Source organism: Nyctibius grandis, chromosome Z, assembly GCF_013368605.1.
Source record: "Nyctibius grandis isolate bNycGra1 chromosome Z, bNycGra1.pri, whole genome shotgun sequence".
Classification (NCBI taxonomy): domain Eukaryota; kingdom Metazoa; phylum Chordata; class Aves; order Nyctibiiformes; family Nyctibiidae; genus Nyctibius; species Nyctibius grandis.
The window spans coordinates 57,608,920-57,631,003 of NC_090695.1; positions in this window are offsets into that span (position 1 = coordinate 57,608,920).

Sequence of the window (22,084 nt, forward strand, 5' to 3'; positions counted from 1 at the left end):
CAGGGAACTGCTAGAGAGAGTCCAGCGCAGAGCCACGAAGATGATTAAGGGAGTGGAACATCTCCCTTATGAGGAGAGGCTGAGGGAGCTGGGTCTCTTTAGCTTGGAGAAGAGGAGACTGAGGGGTGACCTCATTAATGTTTATAAATATGTAAAGGGCAAGTGTCAAGAGGATGGAGCCAGGCTCTTCTCAGTGACATCCCTTGACAGGACAAGGGGCAATGGGTGCAAGCTGGAACACAGGAGGTTCCACTTAAATATGAGGAAAAACTTCTTTACGGTGAGGGTGACTGAACACTAGAACAGGCTGCCCAGAGAGGTTGTGGAGTCTCCTTCTCTGGAGACATTCAAAATCCGCCTGGACGCGTTCCTGTGTGATATGGTCTAGGCAATCCTGCTCCGGCAGGGGGATTGGACTAGATGATCTTTCGAGGTCCCTTCCAATCCCTAACATTCTGTGATTCTGTGATTCTGTGATTCTGTGAATTTTGGACAAAATGTGAGTAAAATGTTCACTTGGAGTGAAATGCTAGGTAATAGTCTTTCTGATATATATGCATCCATCTTGATTACAACATGTAGTACTGATCCCATTAACTCAGAAAGGGCATAGCAGGAGGAAAGAGTGTGGACATCAAGGAGAATCAGCGAGGTATGGAATGGTTTCCATTAGGAGACTAAACAAAGTACAACTTGTAGAAAAGATGTCTGAAGGATATATAACAGAGATATGTAAAATCCAGACAGGCATGTGAGCAGAAATAACTGAAAGATGTTTCTTTAGTGTTCCACGTAAGGCAGAAATAAGAAGCTGGTTGCAGCAATAATGTAATGTAAGCAAATGCACAGTTGTGCAGGTGTAAGTGTGGTCTTTCTCAAATAACGTAGGTAGGTATAGAGATATGCCAAATGTTGCTCTGCTCTTGAAGTCCATGTCTCTTGTGATGGCACTCTAAATCTTGAGGAGCAAGGGAAGACGCGCTACAAAGGCTGAATATCACAGCAACAGGGATGCATCAGTGCCCAGCAGTTCAAGGCTGGTTCCTGGTGGAGTCCGCTCTGTGTCCCATATGAGGAGGGAATGAAATTCCTCAGAGCACTTGTTTAGAAACAAACCAGCAAAAGCCCTCACATGCAGACAAAAGACACTAAAGCCAAGTGGCAGGAGAATTCATTTCTACCGATGAGGTGCCTGACAGGGCAAAAGGCATGTACCTGTCTAGTAATGAGCTAGATCAGTGAGGTCTCTGCTCAGAGTAGCCCATGAGGTGGGATTACTTTATCCAAAGAGCTCAGCTGTATCTCTGTTTTTGTTACTGGCTGGTGTAGGAAGGCTGGTGCGTGCCCCAGAAGAATGCAGCCTAGCTCAGTGTGCAGAAAGCTGTCTAAAGAGGCTTTTTTTCCACTCAGGCATGCAGTGGTGGCTGTGGTGAATGTGCCTAGTGGTGTTTTACACATCACTCTGGGTGTGAAGCTACCTAACGGAAAAGGACAGGCCATGAATCGTGTTCTCTATCTCCAGATTTGTTTCTTGCTTGTCTTTTTTCTAACCCATCTGTGATTCGTTACCATACAATTGCATATCCTCTTCTGCTGTCTTTTGGGCTCTATGAATTTTGTTTTAATTTCTGTGCAGCAGCACAAAAAGACCCTGCAGGAAAGTTTTCCATGTGTTGTGGATCTGTCAGGGAGAGCAGGAGGCTGGTTACATACCTTCATGCTCAAGGTCTCATTGACTGTCCAACTCCTGTTTCCTGGGAAAGTGGTCTAATCCCCAGGCTAATAACTACTTTTCTTCAGCTGGTGCTTCAAGATATCTGCTTCATGTGATACATGTTAAGCGTGATATGAAACAGCTTGACAGAGTGGGCCTTCTGGAGGAGGTAGGCACTTTTCTGCCTGGCCTTTGTAGATGGTTGGACTTCCCCAGGGCAACACACAGGGCCTTGCTCCAGGGTCACAATATAGCTCTGTGAAGGTACAAATGCCTTGGGAGGTAGGAAGGTGAGCAGTGAAGTGCCTCACAGCTTTGACAGCTCTGTAATTGAATGGGTATGAGCCCTAAATCCCAAGTCCTTACCCTTACTGAGTTTAAGATCTGTTTATCTTCCCAGTCACTACTTAGGATCCAGGCCACCAGTTTTTTCTTCTTTTCTTTTTCCCCTCCAGATTAGGGGATGTAAGGAATAAAGGTAGCTTTGTTTCACAAATTTTTGTCATGATATGATGAAAAAGCCAAAAGTTGAAATTTTGAAATACTGTTTTCCCTTTTTGTCCCTCTAATAAAAGTGTTCTGGCATACTATAAATTGGCTGGCAGCCTCCTATTGACAACAGAGCTCTTTGAACTGGGATTTTAGCAATATGTGATAGGGAAAGAACAAGGGGGCTTTGGCATGATTGAAGAGGACTACCATGTACCTATGCCTATACCTATCCACTTGGTCAGTGTTGCTCATCCCTAAGTATCTGAGCAGTAAATTCACTTGGAAACCAGAAGAGATATGTAAAACATATAAATAAATCACAGAATCACAGAATAGTTAGGGTTGGATCGGACTTCTGGAGATCATCTTGTCCAATTCCCTGCCAAAGCAGGTTCGACTAGAGGGTCACATGCAGGTGGGTTTTGAATACCTCCAGAGAAGGACACTCCACAACCTCCTTGGGCAGCCTGTTCCAGTGCTCACACTCAAAGTAAAGAAGTTTTTCCTCATTTTCAGATGGAACTTCCCATGTTTCAGTTTGTGCCTGTTGCCCCTTGCCCTGTCACAGGGCACCACTGAGAAGAGCCTGGCCCCACCCTCTTGACATCTGCCCCTAAGGTATTTCTAAGTATTGACAAGATCCTCCCTCAGCCTTCTCTTCTCCAGGCTAAACAGACCCAGCTCCCTCAGCCTCTCCTCATAAGAGAGATGCTCCAGTCCTCTAATCATCTTTGTAGCCATCCGCTGGACTCTCTCCAGTAGTTCCTTATCCTTCTTGAACTCGGGGCACAGAACTGCACACAGTACTGCAGGTGTGGCCTCACTAGGGCAGTGTAGAGGGGAAAGATATCCTCCCTCGACTTGCTGGGCACACTCTTCCTAATGCACACAGAATCACAGAATCACAGAATCACAGAATGTTAGGGATTGGAAGGGACCTCGAAAGATCATCTAGTCCAATCCCCCTGCCGGGGCAGGATTGCCTAGACCATATCACACAGGAACTCGTCCAGGCGGGTTTTGAATGTCTCCAGAGAAGGAGACTCCACAACCTCTCTGGGCAGCCTGTTCTAGTGTTCAGTCACCCTCACTGTAAAGAAGTTTTTCCTCATATTTATGTGGAACCTCCTGTGTTCCAGCTTGCACCCATTGCCCCTTGTCCTGTCAATGGATGTCACTGAGAAGAGCCTGGCTCCATCCTCTTGACACTTGCCCTTTACATATTTATAAACATTAATGAGGTCACCCCTCAGTCTCCTCTTCTCTAAGCTAAAGAGACCCAGCTCCCTCAGCCTCTCCTCATAAGGGAGATGTTCCACTCCCTTAATCATCTTCGTGGCTCTGCGCTGGACTCTCTCTAGCAGTTCCCTGTCCTTCTTGAACTGAGGGGCCCAGAACTGGACACAATACTCCAGATGCGGCCTCAGCAGGGCAGAGTAGAGGGGGAGGAGAACCTCTCTCGACCTGCTGACCACACCCCTTCTAATACACCCCAGGATGCCATTGGCCTTCTTGGCCACAAGGGCACACTGCTGGCTCATGGTCATCCTGTTGTCCACTAGGACCCCCAGCTCCCTTTCCCCTACGCTGCTCTCCAACAGCTCTGCCCCCAACTTGTACTGGTACATGGCGTTGTTCTTGCCCAGATGCAGGACTCTACACTTGCCCTTGTTATATTTCATTAAATTTCTCCCCGCCCAACTCTCCAGCCTGTCTAGGTCTCTCTGAATGGCTGTGCAGCCTTCCGTTGTGTCAGCCACTCCTCCCAGTTTTGTGTCATCAGTGAACTTGCTGACAGCGCACTCTAATCCCTCATCCAAGTCATTAATGAATATATTGAATAGAACTGGAATGCACGCCAGGATACCATTGGCCTTCTTGGCCACAAAGGCACATTGCCGACTCATGGTGAACTTGTCCACCAGAACTCCCAGTTCTTTCTCTGCAGAGCTGCTTTCCAGCAGGTCAACTCCCAACCTATACTGGTGCATGGGGTTATTCCTACCTAGGTGCAGGACCCTACACTTGCCTTTGTTGAACTTCACCAGGTTCCTCTCCACCCAACTCTCCAGCATGTCCAGGTCTCGCTGAATGGCAGCAGAGCCTTCTGGTGTAACGGCCACTCCTCACGGTTTTGTGTCATCAGCAGACTTGCTGAGGGTACACTGTGTCCCTTCATCCAGATTGTTGATGAATAATTAAAACAGGACTGGACCCTGTACTGCCCCCTGGGGAACACCACTAGCTACAGGCCTCCAACTAGACTCAGCACAGCTGATCACAACTCTCTGAGCTCTGCCATTCAGCCAGTTCTCAATCCACCTCACTGTCCAATCGTCTAACCCACACTTTCTGAGATTTCATATGAGGATGTTGTGGGAGACAGTGTCAAAAGCCTTGCTGAAGTCAAGGTAGACAACATCCATTGCTCCCCCCCTCATCTACCCTGCCAGTCATGCCATCATAGAAGGCCATCAGATTGGTCAAGCATGATTTCCCCTTGGTGAATCCATGTTGACTACTCCTGATAACCTTCTTTTCCTCCACATGCTTAGAGATGGCATCCAGAATGACCTGTTCCATCACCTTTCCAGGGATGGTGGTGAGGCTGACCGGTCTGTAGTTTCCTGGGTCCTCCTTCTTGCCCTTTTTGAAAACTGGAGTGCCATTGGCTTTCCTCCAGTCCTCAGGCACCTCTCCTGTTCTCCATAACCTTTTAAAGATGATGGAGAATGGCTTGGCAATAATATCTGCCAGCTCCCCCAGCGTTTGTGAGTGCATCCATCAGGGCCCTTAGATTTGTGGGTGTCCAGTTTGTCTAAATGATCTCTAACTTGATCCTCCTTAACCAAGGGAAAGTCTTCCTTTCTCCAGACTTTCTCTTGTACCTCCAGGGTCCGGGATTCCTGAGGGCTAGCATTAGAAGTAAAGATGGAGGCAAAGAAGGCATTCAGTAACTCCTCCTTCTAGGAAATATTAAAGAAAAAATGTAAAATAAAGTATCTCTGACAAAATGACTAAAAAGTTTAGATTTGCTCTGGGCAGGGGGTTAGAGCTAAAGACCTCAAAAGGTCCCTTCAAGCCAAAACCATTCTATGATTCTAAATTCAGTATCAATATGGTAGTAATATTAATACATATATATCAGTTAAAATACAATTTTCTGTAAGTGTTATATAGGCAGTTACAGAAATTAGAAATTACAGAATCAATCAGGTTGGAAGAGACCTCAGGGATCCTCGAGTCCAGCCATTACCCTGACACCACCCTGTCAACTAGACCATGGCACTAATTGTCATGTCCAGTCTTTTCTTAAACACATCCAGAGATGGTGACTCCACCACCTCCCTGGGCAGCCCATTCCAATGTCTAATAACCCTTTCTGTAAAGAAATTCTTCCTGATGTCCAACCTGAACCTCCCCTGGTAAAGCTTGAGGCTGTGTCCTCTTGTCCTATCGCTAGTTGCCCGGGAGAAGAGGCCTACTCCCACTCCACTACAACCTCCCTTCAGGTAGTTGTAGACTGCAATAAGGTCACCTCGGAGCCTCCTCTTCTCCAGGCTAAACAACCCTAGCTCCCTCAGCCGTTCCTCATAGGTCATACCCTCCAGACCCTTCACCAGCTTGGTCGCCCTCCTCTTGACTCGCTCCAACACCTCAACATCTTTCTTGAAGTGTGGGGCCCAGAACTGGACACAGTATTCAAGGTGCGGCCTCACCAGTGCCAAGTACAGAGGGACGATCACTTGCCTAGACCGGCTGGCTACACTATTCCTAATAGAGGCCAGGATGCCATTGGCCTTCTTGACCACCTGGGCACACTGCTGGCTCATGTTTAGCCGGCTGTCGATCAGCACCTCGAGGTCTCTTTCCGCCGGGCCGCTTTCTAACCACTCTTCCCCCAGCCTGTAGCGCTGCATGGGGTTGTTGTGGCCGAAGTGTAAGACCCGGCACTTGTTGAACCTCGTGCCGTTGGTCTCGGCCCATCTATCTAACCTGTCCAGATCCCTCTTTAGGTCCTTCCTACCCTCCAGCAGATCGACACTGCCACCCAGCTTGGTGTCATCTGCAAATTTGCTGAGGGTGCACTCAATCCCTACATCTAGATCATCTATAAAGATATTGAACAACACTGGCCCCAGAAATAAAATCATCAGTGAGTTCCTCTGTCAAAGATGATTTTATTTGTTGTATTGAGGCAGGTAGAGGATCGTGACGTAACAACCAGTTTTGGGCAGCAAGGAAAGATTGTCAAAGAAATGCAGGGGATTGCATAGCATTTTAAAGAAGACGTGTGGTTAAATACTTCACATTACAATTAGGGAGAAAAACCAACAGCAAAATGAAATCTAGGTGGATGTTGTGCAATTGACATTCAGGCTAGACCATTAAGGATAAAATAAATGCAACATCATCAGTAACTCAGAGCATGGTTTTACAGCTCATCTAAAAACTTAGCATTGCAGTTTCTGTCAAAACTTTGCCAGTATTGAATAAAAGGGAACGAGTTCCTGCTGAAATATTCTGAAATGTGTTTTTTGCTTAATATCACAGCTATGGCAGGTTCTTTGAAAGGCATTTGAAATGTCTTGACAGGAGTTATGATTATCACATCATTCTGTCTACACTTACAAGGTCCATTTTATGGGATCTTGGGCTATAATTACACAGGTCATTTGGTGGACAAGCCCAATGTATTTTGACAAAGAAAGGAGAGGAGATTCATAGTTCTTGCTGTTAGAAGAAGAAATAACCTATCAAACCTTCTTAAGGGTTTGCCAAGCAAATGTGCAAATCAGGTTTGCACTGAGGCTTCTGCAATGAGGAAGAAAAGGTCTGGCACATACGTTGTGGAAATGGACAGATCAGGTGAGAAAGCCAGTGAAGGAACCAGAAAGCAAGGCCTGCAGTTCCTGCTGCCTTCCAAAAGTGAGGGTGCAAATTGCTTGGCCCCAAATAAAACACCCAATCCCTCCCTTGGTAATAGTTACTACTCTGATGCCCTGAGAAACACGACTGTCTTGTGCAAGTAAGAAGCTGCAGTCACCTGTTTGAGTATCCCATTATTCTCTAGCAGAAGAAGGATAGGGCATTTTCTTTGTCTATGCTTGGCCATGTCAAATATCTTTCAAAATATTTCTGTGATGGCAACACTTAAGAAAATTCTTGATCAGTGCATTTAAATCAGATGTCAACCTCGTTGATGTCAATATGTGAAACAGACAAAAAATGCTTACATGTCTTTGTATCAACCAAGGGGAACCTGTGAAATTAATAATCTGCTAAGAAATATATAATATTCCATACAACTGTTCAGCAAAATATAAATGATAAAACCCAAGGAGTTTATTTGAAACAAAATATATTTTATTCATCAAAATATTATAAACTGGAAGTAGTTCTCCAGAAAAATTGTGGTAAAGTGTAATAAACTTCCTCATTAGTAGCATTTGACCAAATCCAAAAAAAAGTTGTGTTTGATGTAGAGAATAGATATGGGTATGTACCTGATTTCAGATCATAGAGGTATTTACAATTTATTAATGGACTGTCTTTAAACATTGTGGCTGTGTGTACACTGTTAAGCAGTGTCTGAGAATGCTTTGGGCTCTGGAACTTGCATATTTATACTGTTGGATGGGCTAAAAGAAAAATTTGACCTGTTGAAATCGAAGTCTAAATATGGAGGTAAAGGTAATATAACATTTAAAAGGTGTAGATTATTTAAAAATAATAAAATACATAGAATCATACATATACCTAGAATCTATGATTCTAAAATCATAGAATCGTTTCGGTTGGAAGGGACCTTAAAGATCATCTAGTTCCAACCCCCCTGTCACAGGCAGAGACACCTTTCCACTAGACCAGGTTGTTCAAAGCCCCATCCAACCTGGCCTTAAACACTGCCAGGGAGGGGGCATCCATAAATTCTCTGGGCAACCTGTTCCAGTGTCTCACTACCCTCACAGTAAAGAATTTCTTCCTAATATCTAATCTAAATCTACCCTCTTTCAGTTTAAAACTGTTACCCCATGTTCTATTACTACATGTCCTTGTAAAAAGTCCCTCTCCAGCTTTCCTGTAGGACTCCTTCAGGTACTGGAAGGCTGCTCTATGCTCTCCCCGGAGCCTTCTCTTCTCAAGGCTGAACAACACCAGCTCTTTCAGCCTCTCTTCATAGGAGAGGTGCTCCAACATAACATTGTATGCTTTAGGTTTGCTTATTGAAGAAGTAAAGAACGTTTAGCTGCTGCAGCAAAATGTACATTATAAGGAAAAGAATTAAGTCCCAGATGAACAGGGAGTGACCCAGTGGAAAAATTCCTATTCGTCCTATGTAGGTGGAATTTCAGTAAAGGTTTCTATCTTGCTTTAGAACAGAAAAGATGGACATTTAGAAATGAATAGGCTAGATGATTCTCCATGGCTATAACCTAAAGATTTTTGCTATACTTATATTTTTGAACCATGTCTTGGCAGATAAACATTTATAATTTAAATAACAGAAGAAAACACTAATTCTAAATCACATAGAATCATGCGGACTCAAGCAGACCTTTATTGTCTTGTAGGCACTCATATTTTTAAGCCTTTCCTTTATTATCTGTGGTAAGAAAACACTGAAATACTTTTCTAGGGAAATATTTTCTATTTAACCATGTATAATTTTGTTGAACACATGTATCTATCTCCTGAATTTATGCTTGATTTTTAAAATTTTGATACTTGTATATTCTGGCAAAGAAGGTCTTTCACATAACTCAATATTGTGATACTGGGAATGAGGTTGATGAGAGTATCATGTGTCTAACAAGTTAAGAATATGATTATTTACAGATGTACAACAGAAGGGATAAAAATAATAAATTTTATGATATCAGAACACTTTTGTGGGTCTGTCTGTTGGTTGCTCATTAGCATTACTCCTCATTTACAGTAGTGTGAAATAAGAATTAGACCTTGTGTGCCTGAATGGTATTTTTTTAATTCACAAAAATCTATGTTGTGATCTCAAAGACTAAAACCAATCAAATTTATTTTGTGTACCATGTCATATGAGAGTGATGTACTTGTTTTGTGGGGTTCCTTGTAAGAAGGAAAAGGTAGGAAAGATGAATTAGTTAAAGCTGGCATCACTTTGCAAGTTGTATATTTTACAAATTGTATGGTTTCAGGTTTCACTAGAAAGTTAGATGAGAAATACAGATTTAAAAATACATTAAGTAAAATGAAAAAGACAATTTTAAAATGTAGTGAACAAGTAGTTATTACTTTCATGAACTCCAAGTAACTTCAAAAATGTGCTCAAAAAAGGAAAAAAAGGCTTTAGAAACATCTTTAGTTAAATATAAAAGACTATAGCAAGTCTAAAGAGTGTATTAGGAATGGAATTATTATTATTATTATAATTAAGGAGACACTTATCTAATTAATTGTTACCTAGAATCCTTTCTTTTGATATCTCTCATGACAGAGGTCATATATAAATGTGCATTGCTGACTAAAACTTCAGTCAAGGAACAATCTGGACTTTGATGTTAAGGGACTGCACTGCAATATTTAGTTTTCTAGTGTATCAGTTACTAAATAGCAGTAGAATGAGCCTCAAAAATAATTAATGTATTTATCTAACTTGTGAAGGATTTATACTGCGGGATACTCTTCGCGTGTAGGGTCAAAGGATATGTCCATCTGTCTTAACTGAGAAACTCACAGAACAGTTCCTGCCATTCTCAGGGCCACATCCTTTACTTGGTTCATGTGATGTATTAATTAACTACTGCATTTTATAGATAGCGGAAGGAAAATGTTCCACATTATTCAACGAGCCCATTAAATAGGCCTTCTTAAAAGTTCTTGATTTTTAAAACTAATTTGTTGATTCTCCCTCTCCCTCTTCTTTTTTTTTTTTGTATTATTTACATAGATTCTCTGTGTTTATTGTCACTCTTCCAAGCTTGTTATCTTGGATTTTTCTTGTAATTTTCAGTTGGTGCTTGTAGCCTCTTTAACCTAACAGTCTTTATTCCCCTACTCATCTGGTCCACATAGCAGCATATCACAGTGGAAAAAAGAACATCTTGGCTGAACAAGCTAAATGCTGCACGAGTTGCATGAGCTGAATGAGCTGTATGTGTGGGTATCTGAAAGAAGGAATATCAAGGGGATAGCTGCATTCTCTGTGAACTGCTTTGGATAAAAATTATAGCAACCAGGTAATGAGAATTTTATTACTCATTTAAATAGGGAAAAAAATGCACTTTTCCATTTGTCAATTCATAACCGGGACTATAAAAGGCTAGTGTTACTGCAGCGTGGAGGTTTTTCCTTTGCCCCAAATCTCAGGATAATTTTTCAGGGTTTTTAGGGTAGCTTTTACTGCAGGATGCCGCCGCTGGGTTCGGTGTTGCATTGCCTGCCCTGCGCAAAGTGCTCTGGGGCTCTGCACACGCAGGGTAGTTCTTCATTTCCTCCAGGCCGTAGTTTGGTGGCTTTGTCTGATCTGATACCTTAGTGCTGTGTTTAGTATTTACAGGAGTGCTAATGCGTAACCATTTTATATGAATATATGGAGATTCAGGGTGAATTCCTGACAAAGTCACTAACATAATCCCCAAGATTGCTGTGGAGGGAGAAGTCTTTCATTCATAGTCTCTAGTAAAGGAAATGTAAATATTTTCCAGCCCAATAAATGCCACTAGATCAAGATTCAGAATGTCTGAAACAAGTGTGAATGCAAATTAATTTTCAAACATCATCTCTCCAGCCCAGTTTTTATTGTGAAGGAATATAAAAGTTGATTTTAAAACGGCCCAAGGAAAAAAAACAGTCTTTCTTCAAATACCATAGAGTAAATACAGCTCTTTTAAAAAACTCCTCATAGAAGTCTGCATAGCATGAAAGGAAATTAAATGAAACACAATTCTACACAAACTCTGTTTCTGCTGTGAAATCCTAAAAGATCTCTTGGATACTGTCTCCTTTATGATCTCATTCTCTTCCATTGGTTCTGTGTCAAGTAAAATAACTAAATCTGTAAATATAAATAGCCTTGTTGTCAACTTGCAAGTTCATTTTTCATCCCAAGTCTAGTGCATGAACCAACAGTATATGTGAATATATGCAAAGTCTGCCAATCCAGCCTAGAGGGTCTGAGTGTAGCTGTAATTTGGACACAGAATATATAATCAGAAGAAAGCATAATTCAGTAGATTGCATATCTAAATGTCATATCATTTCACATTTGTGAATGAAGCACTATGTAGTCAGAAAGTTCACTGCCTGAAAATATTATTTTAGATTTTTGACAATAGTCCAGGGTTTTTTTTCTGTTTGCACAGAAATTCTTAGACATAATCTCTGTTTGTCAGTCCTAGTGATTCCTTATTTGTTTAAAAAATCTCCCATAAACCTTCAAACCAAGCCACCAATCAACATCACAAATCCTACATAATGATCTGAAGAACATCCTGAAACCTCTGCTCAGATGTAGGCAAGGATGAACAGAGAGTGTAAATTTAGTTATATTTCAGTTGGTCATGAAACCACAAGCTTAGATAATGAGTTTACCATTTATTAACCTCCTGCTAGAGAACTGTATGCTAGAATATATTCCTTGGTTTTCAAACAGTTGCCCTTATTTTTAGGGGTGGAAGGAGAGGAATAGAAAAAATCCATTTTCAAAATATGAACTGTTACATCATGTATGTACGAATCAGCTGGTATGCTAGGAACATGTGACTTAGTTGAAGTAGCTTAGTGGGAAGTCAAAGCAGATATCTCATAATCATAGTCTAAATCCCAATACTGTTAATAATCTCACTGCAGAAATTATTAGTTTGAGTATCCAAATTTGCTTATACAATAATCCTAATCTTCGAGATAAAACAGGATACTTTATTCCCATAATATACTTGACTTTAAGTTCCTTCATCACAGTTGTAGAAGGGCAAAGACACTTTCCTGTATCAGATGAATTAATAATGACAATATCTTTCACAACATACTCTTGTTGTGCTTATTGATTTTGATTTTGCCCATTACAGTGTTTACTACTACAAAATTCTTACTATACTTTGCTTTCCTTCTGAAGTTCTGCATATATCTCAGGTACTTGTGAAGGTAACTGTGACTCCTGTAGCATTTCTAGTCTGCTGCAACAGCTATGAGACTTAGCTGACAGAGAGAACTTCTGCTTGAATACAGTTTTTAGATACTCCCCTGATCAAGTCAGGAGACAGACAGGAAACTGCCAGTTCAGAATGAAAATCTTGGGAGGGGAAGTTACTCAAATCCAGCCAGTATGCCACATTGTTTTTTTCAGGAAATCCAGGTGGGAAAACACACCTTTTTTTTTTTTTCTCTTTTGTTTTTGTTTTGTTTCCAGAATGCTGATAGTTTGACCCATACTAAGTATCTGGCTCAAGGACCATCAAACACTGGGCAGATAATCACATCAAAATTGTGAGAATCCCAACAACTTTTAATTGGCTTTAACTCCTCCATAATTACCTGTGTGAAGTTATAATTCGTGAATATCTCTTTAGATAGAAGACCTAAAAATTTTTACATTGGTAGGAGTCACCCACACAGCTTTGTTAAATTCTCACTGTTTGTCACAATATTTTTGACTAGGAGAGGTTAAATCTTACAACTTTACTTGAAAGCAGACTATTTTATTGATTTATATTTTCAGGTCTTGACATTCTTACATTCTTTTGTTCTTTACTTGAAAATGTAATGCCTTACATTTTACACTAACAGGACTGGACGTATGTCATGGGAGTGCTAAAAACAAAGTTATTTTGAGCTCTCTGCTCAAAAGGTAGCCTATCTGCTACCTTTTGAAAAGATAGGATTTAGTTAGGGTCAGTGTCCAGGCTGAGCAGTTCACCAGTCAATAATTGCTCCCCTTATTACAGCAGCCAACTTTATAATGGAATCATTTGCTTAATAACAATATGCCCCTCAGTTACATTTTTCCATTAAGTGGCACTAATTACACTGCAACTGCGGTTCAAAACCAAGCAAAGTGTATCTACAATGTCATTTAATGCAGCTAGATTCACCTAAAATGTAACTTCAAAACTACCTGTATAAATAGTGGGGCCTAGAAATAGGGCCAATTTATAATAACTTCAGTGCTTCTTTCCATCATCTTTGAGAATCCCCTGTCTTGGAGTATTTCAGAAAATCAATGATGTGATACGAGAATGCTGAATATGGGAGAGGAAAAATAACAACTGTTAGAATTTCCATCTTGTCAAAATCTTCTACTTTCAGAAGTTAATTTGGAATGTTAAGACTTTACTCTGAATCGATTTTTAAAAAACGTATCAGTACAGTTATTGTTTCATTATGGGATGGTGCAGGCTTACAAGAAACATCTGTTTTCAAGGATATTCCCAATAGTTATAACCTTAGGTTACAGAAAATAATTGATCTGGACCAATCCTGCCACTGCATACTCATCCAATAATCTGTTCTTGGGCTTTTAGAGTTCGAGAACAAATTTATTTGCCAAAATACAGCAATACAGTTGAAAGCATATTTTTCAATTAACTTGGTCCTAATCCTGAGTAATGATGTGTTCGCAAATCTTTTCTGATTCATTGCACTTATAAATTCTCAAGACTTGAATCTTTAGTTAGTAATTTCTTTTTTTAAAAAAAAGCTTGGTTTTGCTTCTTTAAGGTCTCTTGTATCAAGTAATTGGGCTTATTAAAAAAATGTTTGGATATTTTGGGAGCTACTTGACTGTTCATGCTTTAACTTTTGTTGTGACACAACATATCTGTTTTAGTCTGCCAGTTATATCTTGGGACAGATCATAATATAATATGACACTGATGTAACTGACATAGCCCATCCTGCTGTTTCTTATAACGCATAATTTACTGCAAAACCTGGCTTTTAAGAAATAAAATAGCTGTTTTGCCACTATTTATTTCATTGATATTCACTGAGTAAAACTGCTCAGTCTTTGTGGATAGTTACCTTTCTGGAGTAATGCAAATGGGATTAAGACTGTTCCATTGCTATGGGTAGCAAAATGGATGAGTGAGTATCTGTGTTAAGCAGATGTGGTGCTAAAAATATTTTTTCTTTTAATATGAATAAAGAATTTTCCTCTTTCTTTTCAAAGATGCCATCATGTAGCATATTTTCCTTGTTTTTATTTAAATGTGTAAGAATGGTTTTTAATTGTACTGTTTGTACATTTCCTTGGGATATTACTGTCAATTGTACTATATTAGAGAACATTACTGTGCATTTAATATTCCTAAATAATTTAAAAATAAAGACAAAGCTTATTATGCACTGTATATTAATGCTTTATGTAAAGCACAGCTAAGATGAATCAGTGAATCTAGGATGACTAATTCTTTGTTAATTTATGCTCTGTTCTTCCTGACTGAACAGAATAGAATTGCTTTGAGTGTATGTGCATGCCAAATTTGTCCCAGAGATTGAATCTATATTGTAGATACATCAGATCAGATTCTCCTTCTGTTAAGTATAAATACTTACATACTGTGTTGAATTCTGCAGTCAGCTGAGGCACTTTAGTTTTGATGTTTAACTCAAGCTCCACTATATTGGATACACCTTCAGCTGAAAGTATAATTAAGAAAAATGTATCTTTACTTTTTAAAAAATGTAAGTTAAGGGCCATATCCTGCACACATTAAGCAGCCCAAAGGGCAGTTTAATGCTATTACACACATTCAGGAGTACCTTTTCCACTGGCTGGATGTGAAACAAATTCCAGTCCAACTTTTGCATAAACAGAGCTTGATCTTGCAAGCTGGTTAGTCACTCAGACCTGGCTTATTCACATGATGATGAGGTGGCTCAGCTTCTTACAGGTGATGCTAAACTGGATCCACAGTTTTTCAGTATTGTCCCTGCCACTGTGTAGCCAGTCTGGTTCTGTTACATCCCATAGCCATAACAGCAGCAGCAGCAAAACCATGTGAATCATTTGCAACATCTGGAACATTGACAGTCTAACCTGTAATGGTTTTACAACTTCTACATTAGTGCCACTTCAATTGCTTTCTATTCTGCCACAGAATTTATATAGCTTGGCTACTTTACTCCCTTTTTTTTGTGTTCAATTTCTCCTTTAGCTACAGTGGAAATGAATTTGTCATGTATTGCTTTCCACAGAATGCTGTTTCTTTGATTTGTTAAACATTACTATTTAAAGAACCCTCTAATCTTGCGAATTTTGAATTGCCATAAGGAGCTCAGGGATACCACTTCTGTTGCTCTTAGATACAAGCTTTCTCAAAACATATTGCAATTTGGAGGGAGCCTCCATTCAAAAGTTCCCAAAATGTATGCCAAAGTGCGTGCTTTATGGTCCTGTGGCAGTACCAACGTAGAAAACTTCTACTAACAAAGAGTCGTTAAGATGAGCTTTAGTCAGTGTTTTGTTCTCTTTTGATAGGCCCAATAAGTGCAGAACTCTCATGTAAAGAAGGTATTATTGAACTCTTTTTTCTAGATGAGGAAATTACTACCTAGGAATGACACTATTTTGAGGGTATTTGTAGTGCTTGGAGAGAGATGTTGGGAGTTTTGAATGACAGTTTTCATCATATGGCAATTGCTTAAGAAGTGTCTTAAAAACTCCTTTTGTCATATTATATTTTATTTTTATGTTTAGAATAGCTAGGAAAAAAAAGTAGCTTCACAGTTCCTTCAAGAGACTCCTAATTTTCTGCAACAACTAGATATCAAAGATTCAAAAGATTTTCAGCATCTTCATTTCCTCCCCATAATGTAGATCTTGTTCATATTGCCTCTGATTTGGCAGTTGCAGAATAATTTTAAAACAATATAGTCTGTTATAAATGCCTGAATCCAAGCATTGCTCCTGCCTTATCCGTGCCTTTATTTCACTGTTAAAATAACAGTGTTACAGGACAACCCTTTGTTCTCTGGCCTATTGTACTGAAAAATGAATGAGTAACAGTCTTGACTACCTTATAGATAAATCTGGTTAACTGTTATATTAATTAAAATGCATGGTTTTGAGGCTATTCTGAACTATTTATATGTGATTTAATTCATATCAGCAGCTAATTTGTATTTAATGCAAACTAATGGATTTTATGTAAATGGAGCATGTGGCAGTCTATTTAAAAAACAAATTATCTGTAGTTTCATTTCAGTTATTTTAATTAAATTTAGAGTGTGTGTGCAGTGGGAAGGGATGAAGGATGTGTTATATATGAAGTGCCGATTATTAAAACCAATTTAAATATATAGAATAAGAAACAAGTGATTCTCTTAGCAGAAACACGGATTCATTTTCTGACATTTGCATTTGCTAAAAGAGTAGACACAAGAACAGGCAAAGGCACATGCCTGGTGGTTTTTGAACTGAAGAATACAAATAATTCTATAAGTTCTTTATAATAATACTGTGAAGATTAACTAGTTCACAATTATAATATGCTTTGAAAGTTACTAGCAAATTACATTGTGAATGTACCTGAAATTGGCAACTGTTTACATCAGGACTGATTTTGTTCCAAAAACACTAAACAAGTCCCACATACTATCTAACAACCAATGGAGCCTACTACGCACACGATGACTGCACTGCTTTTTTTAATATCAATAAGAGATTATTTCAAGATTTTTAGGACAAGTATAAGTATTATTTGGCAGTTTTGAAACCTGAAGTATCATATCACTATCTCATTCCCTATTTGTTTTGATATCCTGAGCCTGGGTGAATAAACAGATTCCTCTTTTTTCACTATTCTGAAGAAATTTTGCTCACAGTATCAGCTCAACTTCCTCATGATTTTGCATCTCACACATTTTTGACCAGTCTGACAGATTTTGCAGAAGAAATGCTGTAACAAAGGAAAATCTTTTCCAAATATTTCTCTTCACTGTTCCAAGGCTTTGGCAGGACATGTATCCTCAGTTATTATTGTTCATATTAACTCTCCTCTGTGGAGAAAAGCTGCAAAAGTTACCTCCTTTTCAGGAGCTTAACCTGTATTTTCATCAACAATTGTGGTATAGCCCCAACAGCTTGTATGCCACATGTCAGTCAACTGCTAAACTTAATAAATGTTTTAGTGTCATCAGGGATGGAAATGCCAACTCAAACCAATTGTTTGCTGGTGTTAATCCTAGTTCCACTGATTGTCTGACAGTTTCTCTAATTTCAAAATCTGCAATGGGATTTTTGCTTTTTTCCTTGCTCTCATTGCAAATACTGTGACTTTTGTTAATTCCTCAACATCACGTGGTTTGGTCAGCTGAAATGGAAATCCATACTTGGAAGTTTAAGCACTCTGACATTGTTAGGAACCAGAGAACCAAATAAAAACTCTTCAGGTATGTTTTCTTCCCAAAAGAATTTATTCTTGAAATAGGTTGTTCTAATAAAAAGGTACTTAACCCAGAGATGATAAAGCAGATCAGCACATTTCTTGCCTGTGTTGACAGCTATGGATATATATCTACATTTGCACACACAGTCTTGACCAACGTGCTATGTACAGTATTTGCATGTCTTCAGCTCAACAGATAGATAGCATAAAGTCTTTCTTAATTCTGTTCGCCTAATGAAACAAGACATAAACATACCATTTGATGAATAATGAAGGATTAAACCCATTATAAAAATTCAGTAATTGCCTCAGTGATCTACTGAATCAGGGTCAAGTCATTGGCATGTTAAACAACAGCTAAATGAAAAGGCTACAGACGCTATGAAATAAAAATAACCTGCCTGTTAGAAGAGTTATGGAAAAAAATCAATTTTCATTTTCTGTCTCTCATATGTCAGCAGCAACTTTGCTTTCCCTGTCAAGGGTGAGGTTATTTAAACATGATGCCAGAGTAATTGCACAGGTCACCTGGCTGATAAATAAGACAAAACTATATAGTTGTTATCACTGAGGTCTTGGTCAAAATGCTGGAAATGTATTAAAGAAAAAATAAGATATTCCTCAATGAAAGTTGCCTGAAACACTGACCTTTGACATCTCCCACCTCTTTTTATCCTCTCTAGACCTTCCACTATAGAATATAATTCGCCAGGATGGTCTTTGTACAAGTCTCTCAGGTTTTATTTTTATTAAAAAAAAGTCATAAAGCAATGTGTGTTACCAGAGCTCTGAATGCAGGAAATAATTTTAGAAACTGAGAATAATTCTCTTATTTAATAATATATCTATGACTCATGGTGCTTCTGCTGGAGTCTACCTTCTAGGTAAGAGATATTTGCCTTGATTGATTGATTCTTGTCTTATCTCACTGACCATTTCTCACTCACTTCTGCTGGTCTTCTGAGTCTTTTTATTTTTTTGATGGGTTGGGAGATTGGATTGGGTGTATTGCAAAAGACTGTTCTGTTGTTCCTAAATTGATGCCATACCCAAATGTCTATTTTGGGTGATGGGATATGCTGAAATCATGCATTATTTCATAGATTTGCCAGCCATATTGAGTTGGACTCTGCCTGCAGTTATATTTTTAGATTATTTTGTACTGTCTCTGCTGTCTTGGTTCCAAACTGGTATTTAGTCATGGATGAGCAATAATTTACTTTTTTCGGATTAGGTGTGCTATGATGTTATCAGAGTTTGTGAACATGTAGGACAAATCCTTCCCTGCTCGTACACCAATGAGGTCACTGGTTTTACAGCTGGTATACCACTGTATACTTTCAATGCCCCTTAACTCTTAGGCATTTTTTATCAGTATTAAACTATTGTCCTCAGAAAGCCTTATCTAAGAATTAGATTTTTCCTTGGAAAGTTTGTGTGTGTTGGCCCTTGTGAAACCATATGGCCAATCCATCTGTATGTTTTGTTCATGTATTTAAAATTCCTAAATATGAGCTTCAAATATATCAAACGTACGTTCATAGTTTTTCTAATTTTTTTTTTCTTACTTTGTTTCTTTCAAGACATTCACGTATACTTTTATATCCTCACAGCCAACATAATAACTAAGAAGAAGGCAGCCTTGCAAGTATTTTTGCAGGCTTCATACTTTACATATTTCAGATGTCCTCATTTCTGGTACGGGGAAAACCTACTTTTATCCAGTGAGAGACATTTAAGAAACTCAGTAGCTTTCCTTAGTCTCTTACATTAGACAATGTAAAAGAACTTCTATCATGGGTAGTTGCTATTCTGCCACATTGGAGTCATGTTAATTAAAGGAGTTCTTAAAATGAGCTGAATTGTAACCCAGATGATGACATATGTTTTATAAAGCATGTAACTTTTCTGTAACTAACATATATCAGAATCATAGAATCATAGAATAATTTAGGTTGGAAAAGACCCTTACAGAATCACAGAATCACAGAATGTTAGGGATTGGAAGGGACCTCGAAAGATCATCTAGTCCAATCGCCCTGCCGGGGCAGGATTACCTAGACCATATCACACAGGAACTCGTCCAGGCGGGTTTTGAATGTCTCCAGAGAAGGAGACTCCACAACCTCTCTGGGCAGCCTGTTCCAGTGTTCAGTCACCCTCACCGTAAAGAAGTTTTTCCTCAAATTTAAGTGGAACCTCCTGTGTTCCAGCTTGCACCCATTGTCCCTTGTCCTGTCAGTGGAAGTCACTGAGAAGAGCCTGGCTCCATCCTCTTGACACTTGCCCTTTACATATTTATAAACATTAATGAGGTCACCCCTCAGTCTCCTCTTCTCCAAGCTAAAGAGACCCAGCTCCCTCAGCCTCTCCTCATAAGGGAGATGTTCCACTCCCTTAATCATCTTCGTGGCTCTGCGCTGGACTCTCTCTAGCAGTTCCCTGGCCTTCTTGAACTGCAGGGCCCAGAACTGGACACAATATTCCAGATGCGGCCTCAGCAGGGCAGAGTAGAGGGGGAGGAGAACCTCTCTTGACCTGCTAACCACACCCCTTCTAATACACCCCAGGATGCCATTGGCCTTCTTGGCCACAAGGGCACACTGCTGGCTCATGGTCATCCTGTTGTCCACTAGGACCCCCAGGTCCCTTTCCCCTACGCTGCTCTCCAACAGCTCAGCCCCCAATTTGTACTGGTCCATGGCGTTGTTCTTGCCCAGATGCAGGACTCTACACTTGCCCTTGTTATATTTCATTAAATTTCTCCCCGCCCAACTCTCCAGCCTGTCCAGGTCCCTCTGAATGGCTGCGCAGCCTTCTGATGTGTCAGCCACTCCTCCCAGCTTTGTGTCATCAGCGAACTTGCTGACAGTGCACTCTAATCCCTCATCTAAGTCATTAATGAATATATTGAATAGAACTGGTCCCAGAACCGACCCTTGCGGGACTCCGCTAGACACAGACCTCCAACTGGACTCTGTCCCACTGACCACTACTCTCTGGCTTCTTTCCTTCAGCCAGTTCACAATCCACCTCACTACCCGATCATCCAGACCACACTTCCCCAGTTTAGCTGCGAGGATGCTGTGGGAGACTGTGTCAAACGCTTTACTGAAATCGAGATAGACCACATTCACAGCTTTACCATCATCTATCCACTGGGTAACATCCTCATAAAAGGCTATCAAGTTGGTTGAGCATGACTTCCCCTTGGTGAAGCCATGCTGAGTGCCCCTAATGATCCCCCTATCGCTGATGTGCCTAGAGACAGCACCAAGAACAAGTTGTTCCATCACCTTTCCGGGGATGGAGGTGAGGCTGACCGGTCTATAGTTACCCGGGTCCTCCTTCTTGCCCTTTTTGAAGACTGGAGTGACATTCGCTTTCCTCCAGTCCTCAGGCACCTCTCCCATTACCCACGACTTAGCAAAGATGATGGAGAGTGGCCTAGCAATGACTTCTGCCAGCTCCCTCAGCACCCGCGGGTGCATCCCATCAGGGCCCATGGATTTGTGGGCGTCCAGGTTGCTTAATTGGTCCCTGACCCAGCCCTCATCAACCAAGACATAATCTTAAGATTATCTTAAGATCATTAAGGTTAAGATAACCTTAAGATCATCAAATCCAGCCATTAACCTGACACTGCCAAGTCCACCTCTAAACCATGTCCCTAAGCACCACATTTACATGTCTTTTAAATACCTCCAGGGATGGTGACTCCACTACTTCCCTGGGCAGTCTGTTCCAATGTTTGATAATCCTTTCAGTGAAGAAATTTTTCTTAATATCTGAACTAAACCTCCCCTGGTGCAACTTGAGGCCATTTCCTCTCATCCTATCACTTGTTACTTGGGAGAACAGACTGACACCTACCTCAATACAATCTCCTTTTGAGTGGTTGTAGAGAGCAATAAGGTCTCCCCTCAGCATCCTTTTCTCTAGACTAAACAACCCCAGTTCTCTCACTGCTTCTCATAAGACTTGTGCTCTAGACACTTCACCAGCTTCGTTGCCCTTCTCTGGACTCTCTCCAGCACCTCAATGTCTTTCTTGTAGTGAGGGGCCCAAAAGTGAACACAGTATTCAAGGTGTGGCCTCATCAGTGATGAGTACAGGGGGACGATCTCTGCCCTAGTCCTGCTGGCCACACTATTCCTGATACAAGCCAGGATGCTGTTGGCCTTCTTGGCCACCTGGGCACACTTCTGGCTCATATTCAGCTGGCTATCGGCCAACACTCCCAGGTCCTTTTCTGCCAGGCACCTTTCCAGCCACTCTCCCCAAGCATGTAGCATTGCATGGGGTTGTTATGACCCAACTCCAGGACCCAGCACTTGGCCTTGTTGAACCTTATACAATTGGCCTCAGACCATCGATCCAGCCTGTCCAGATTCCTCTGTAGAGCCTTTCTATCCTCAAGCAGATCAACACTCCTGCTTAACTTGATGTCGCCTGCAAACTTACTGAAGGTGCACTCAATCCCCTCGTCTATATCACTGATAAAGATACT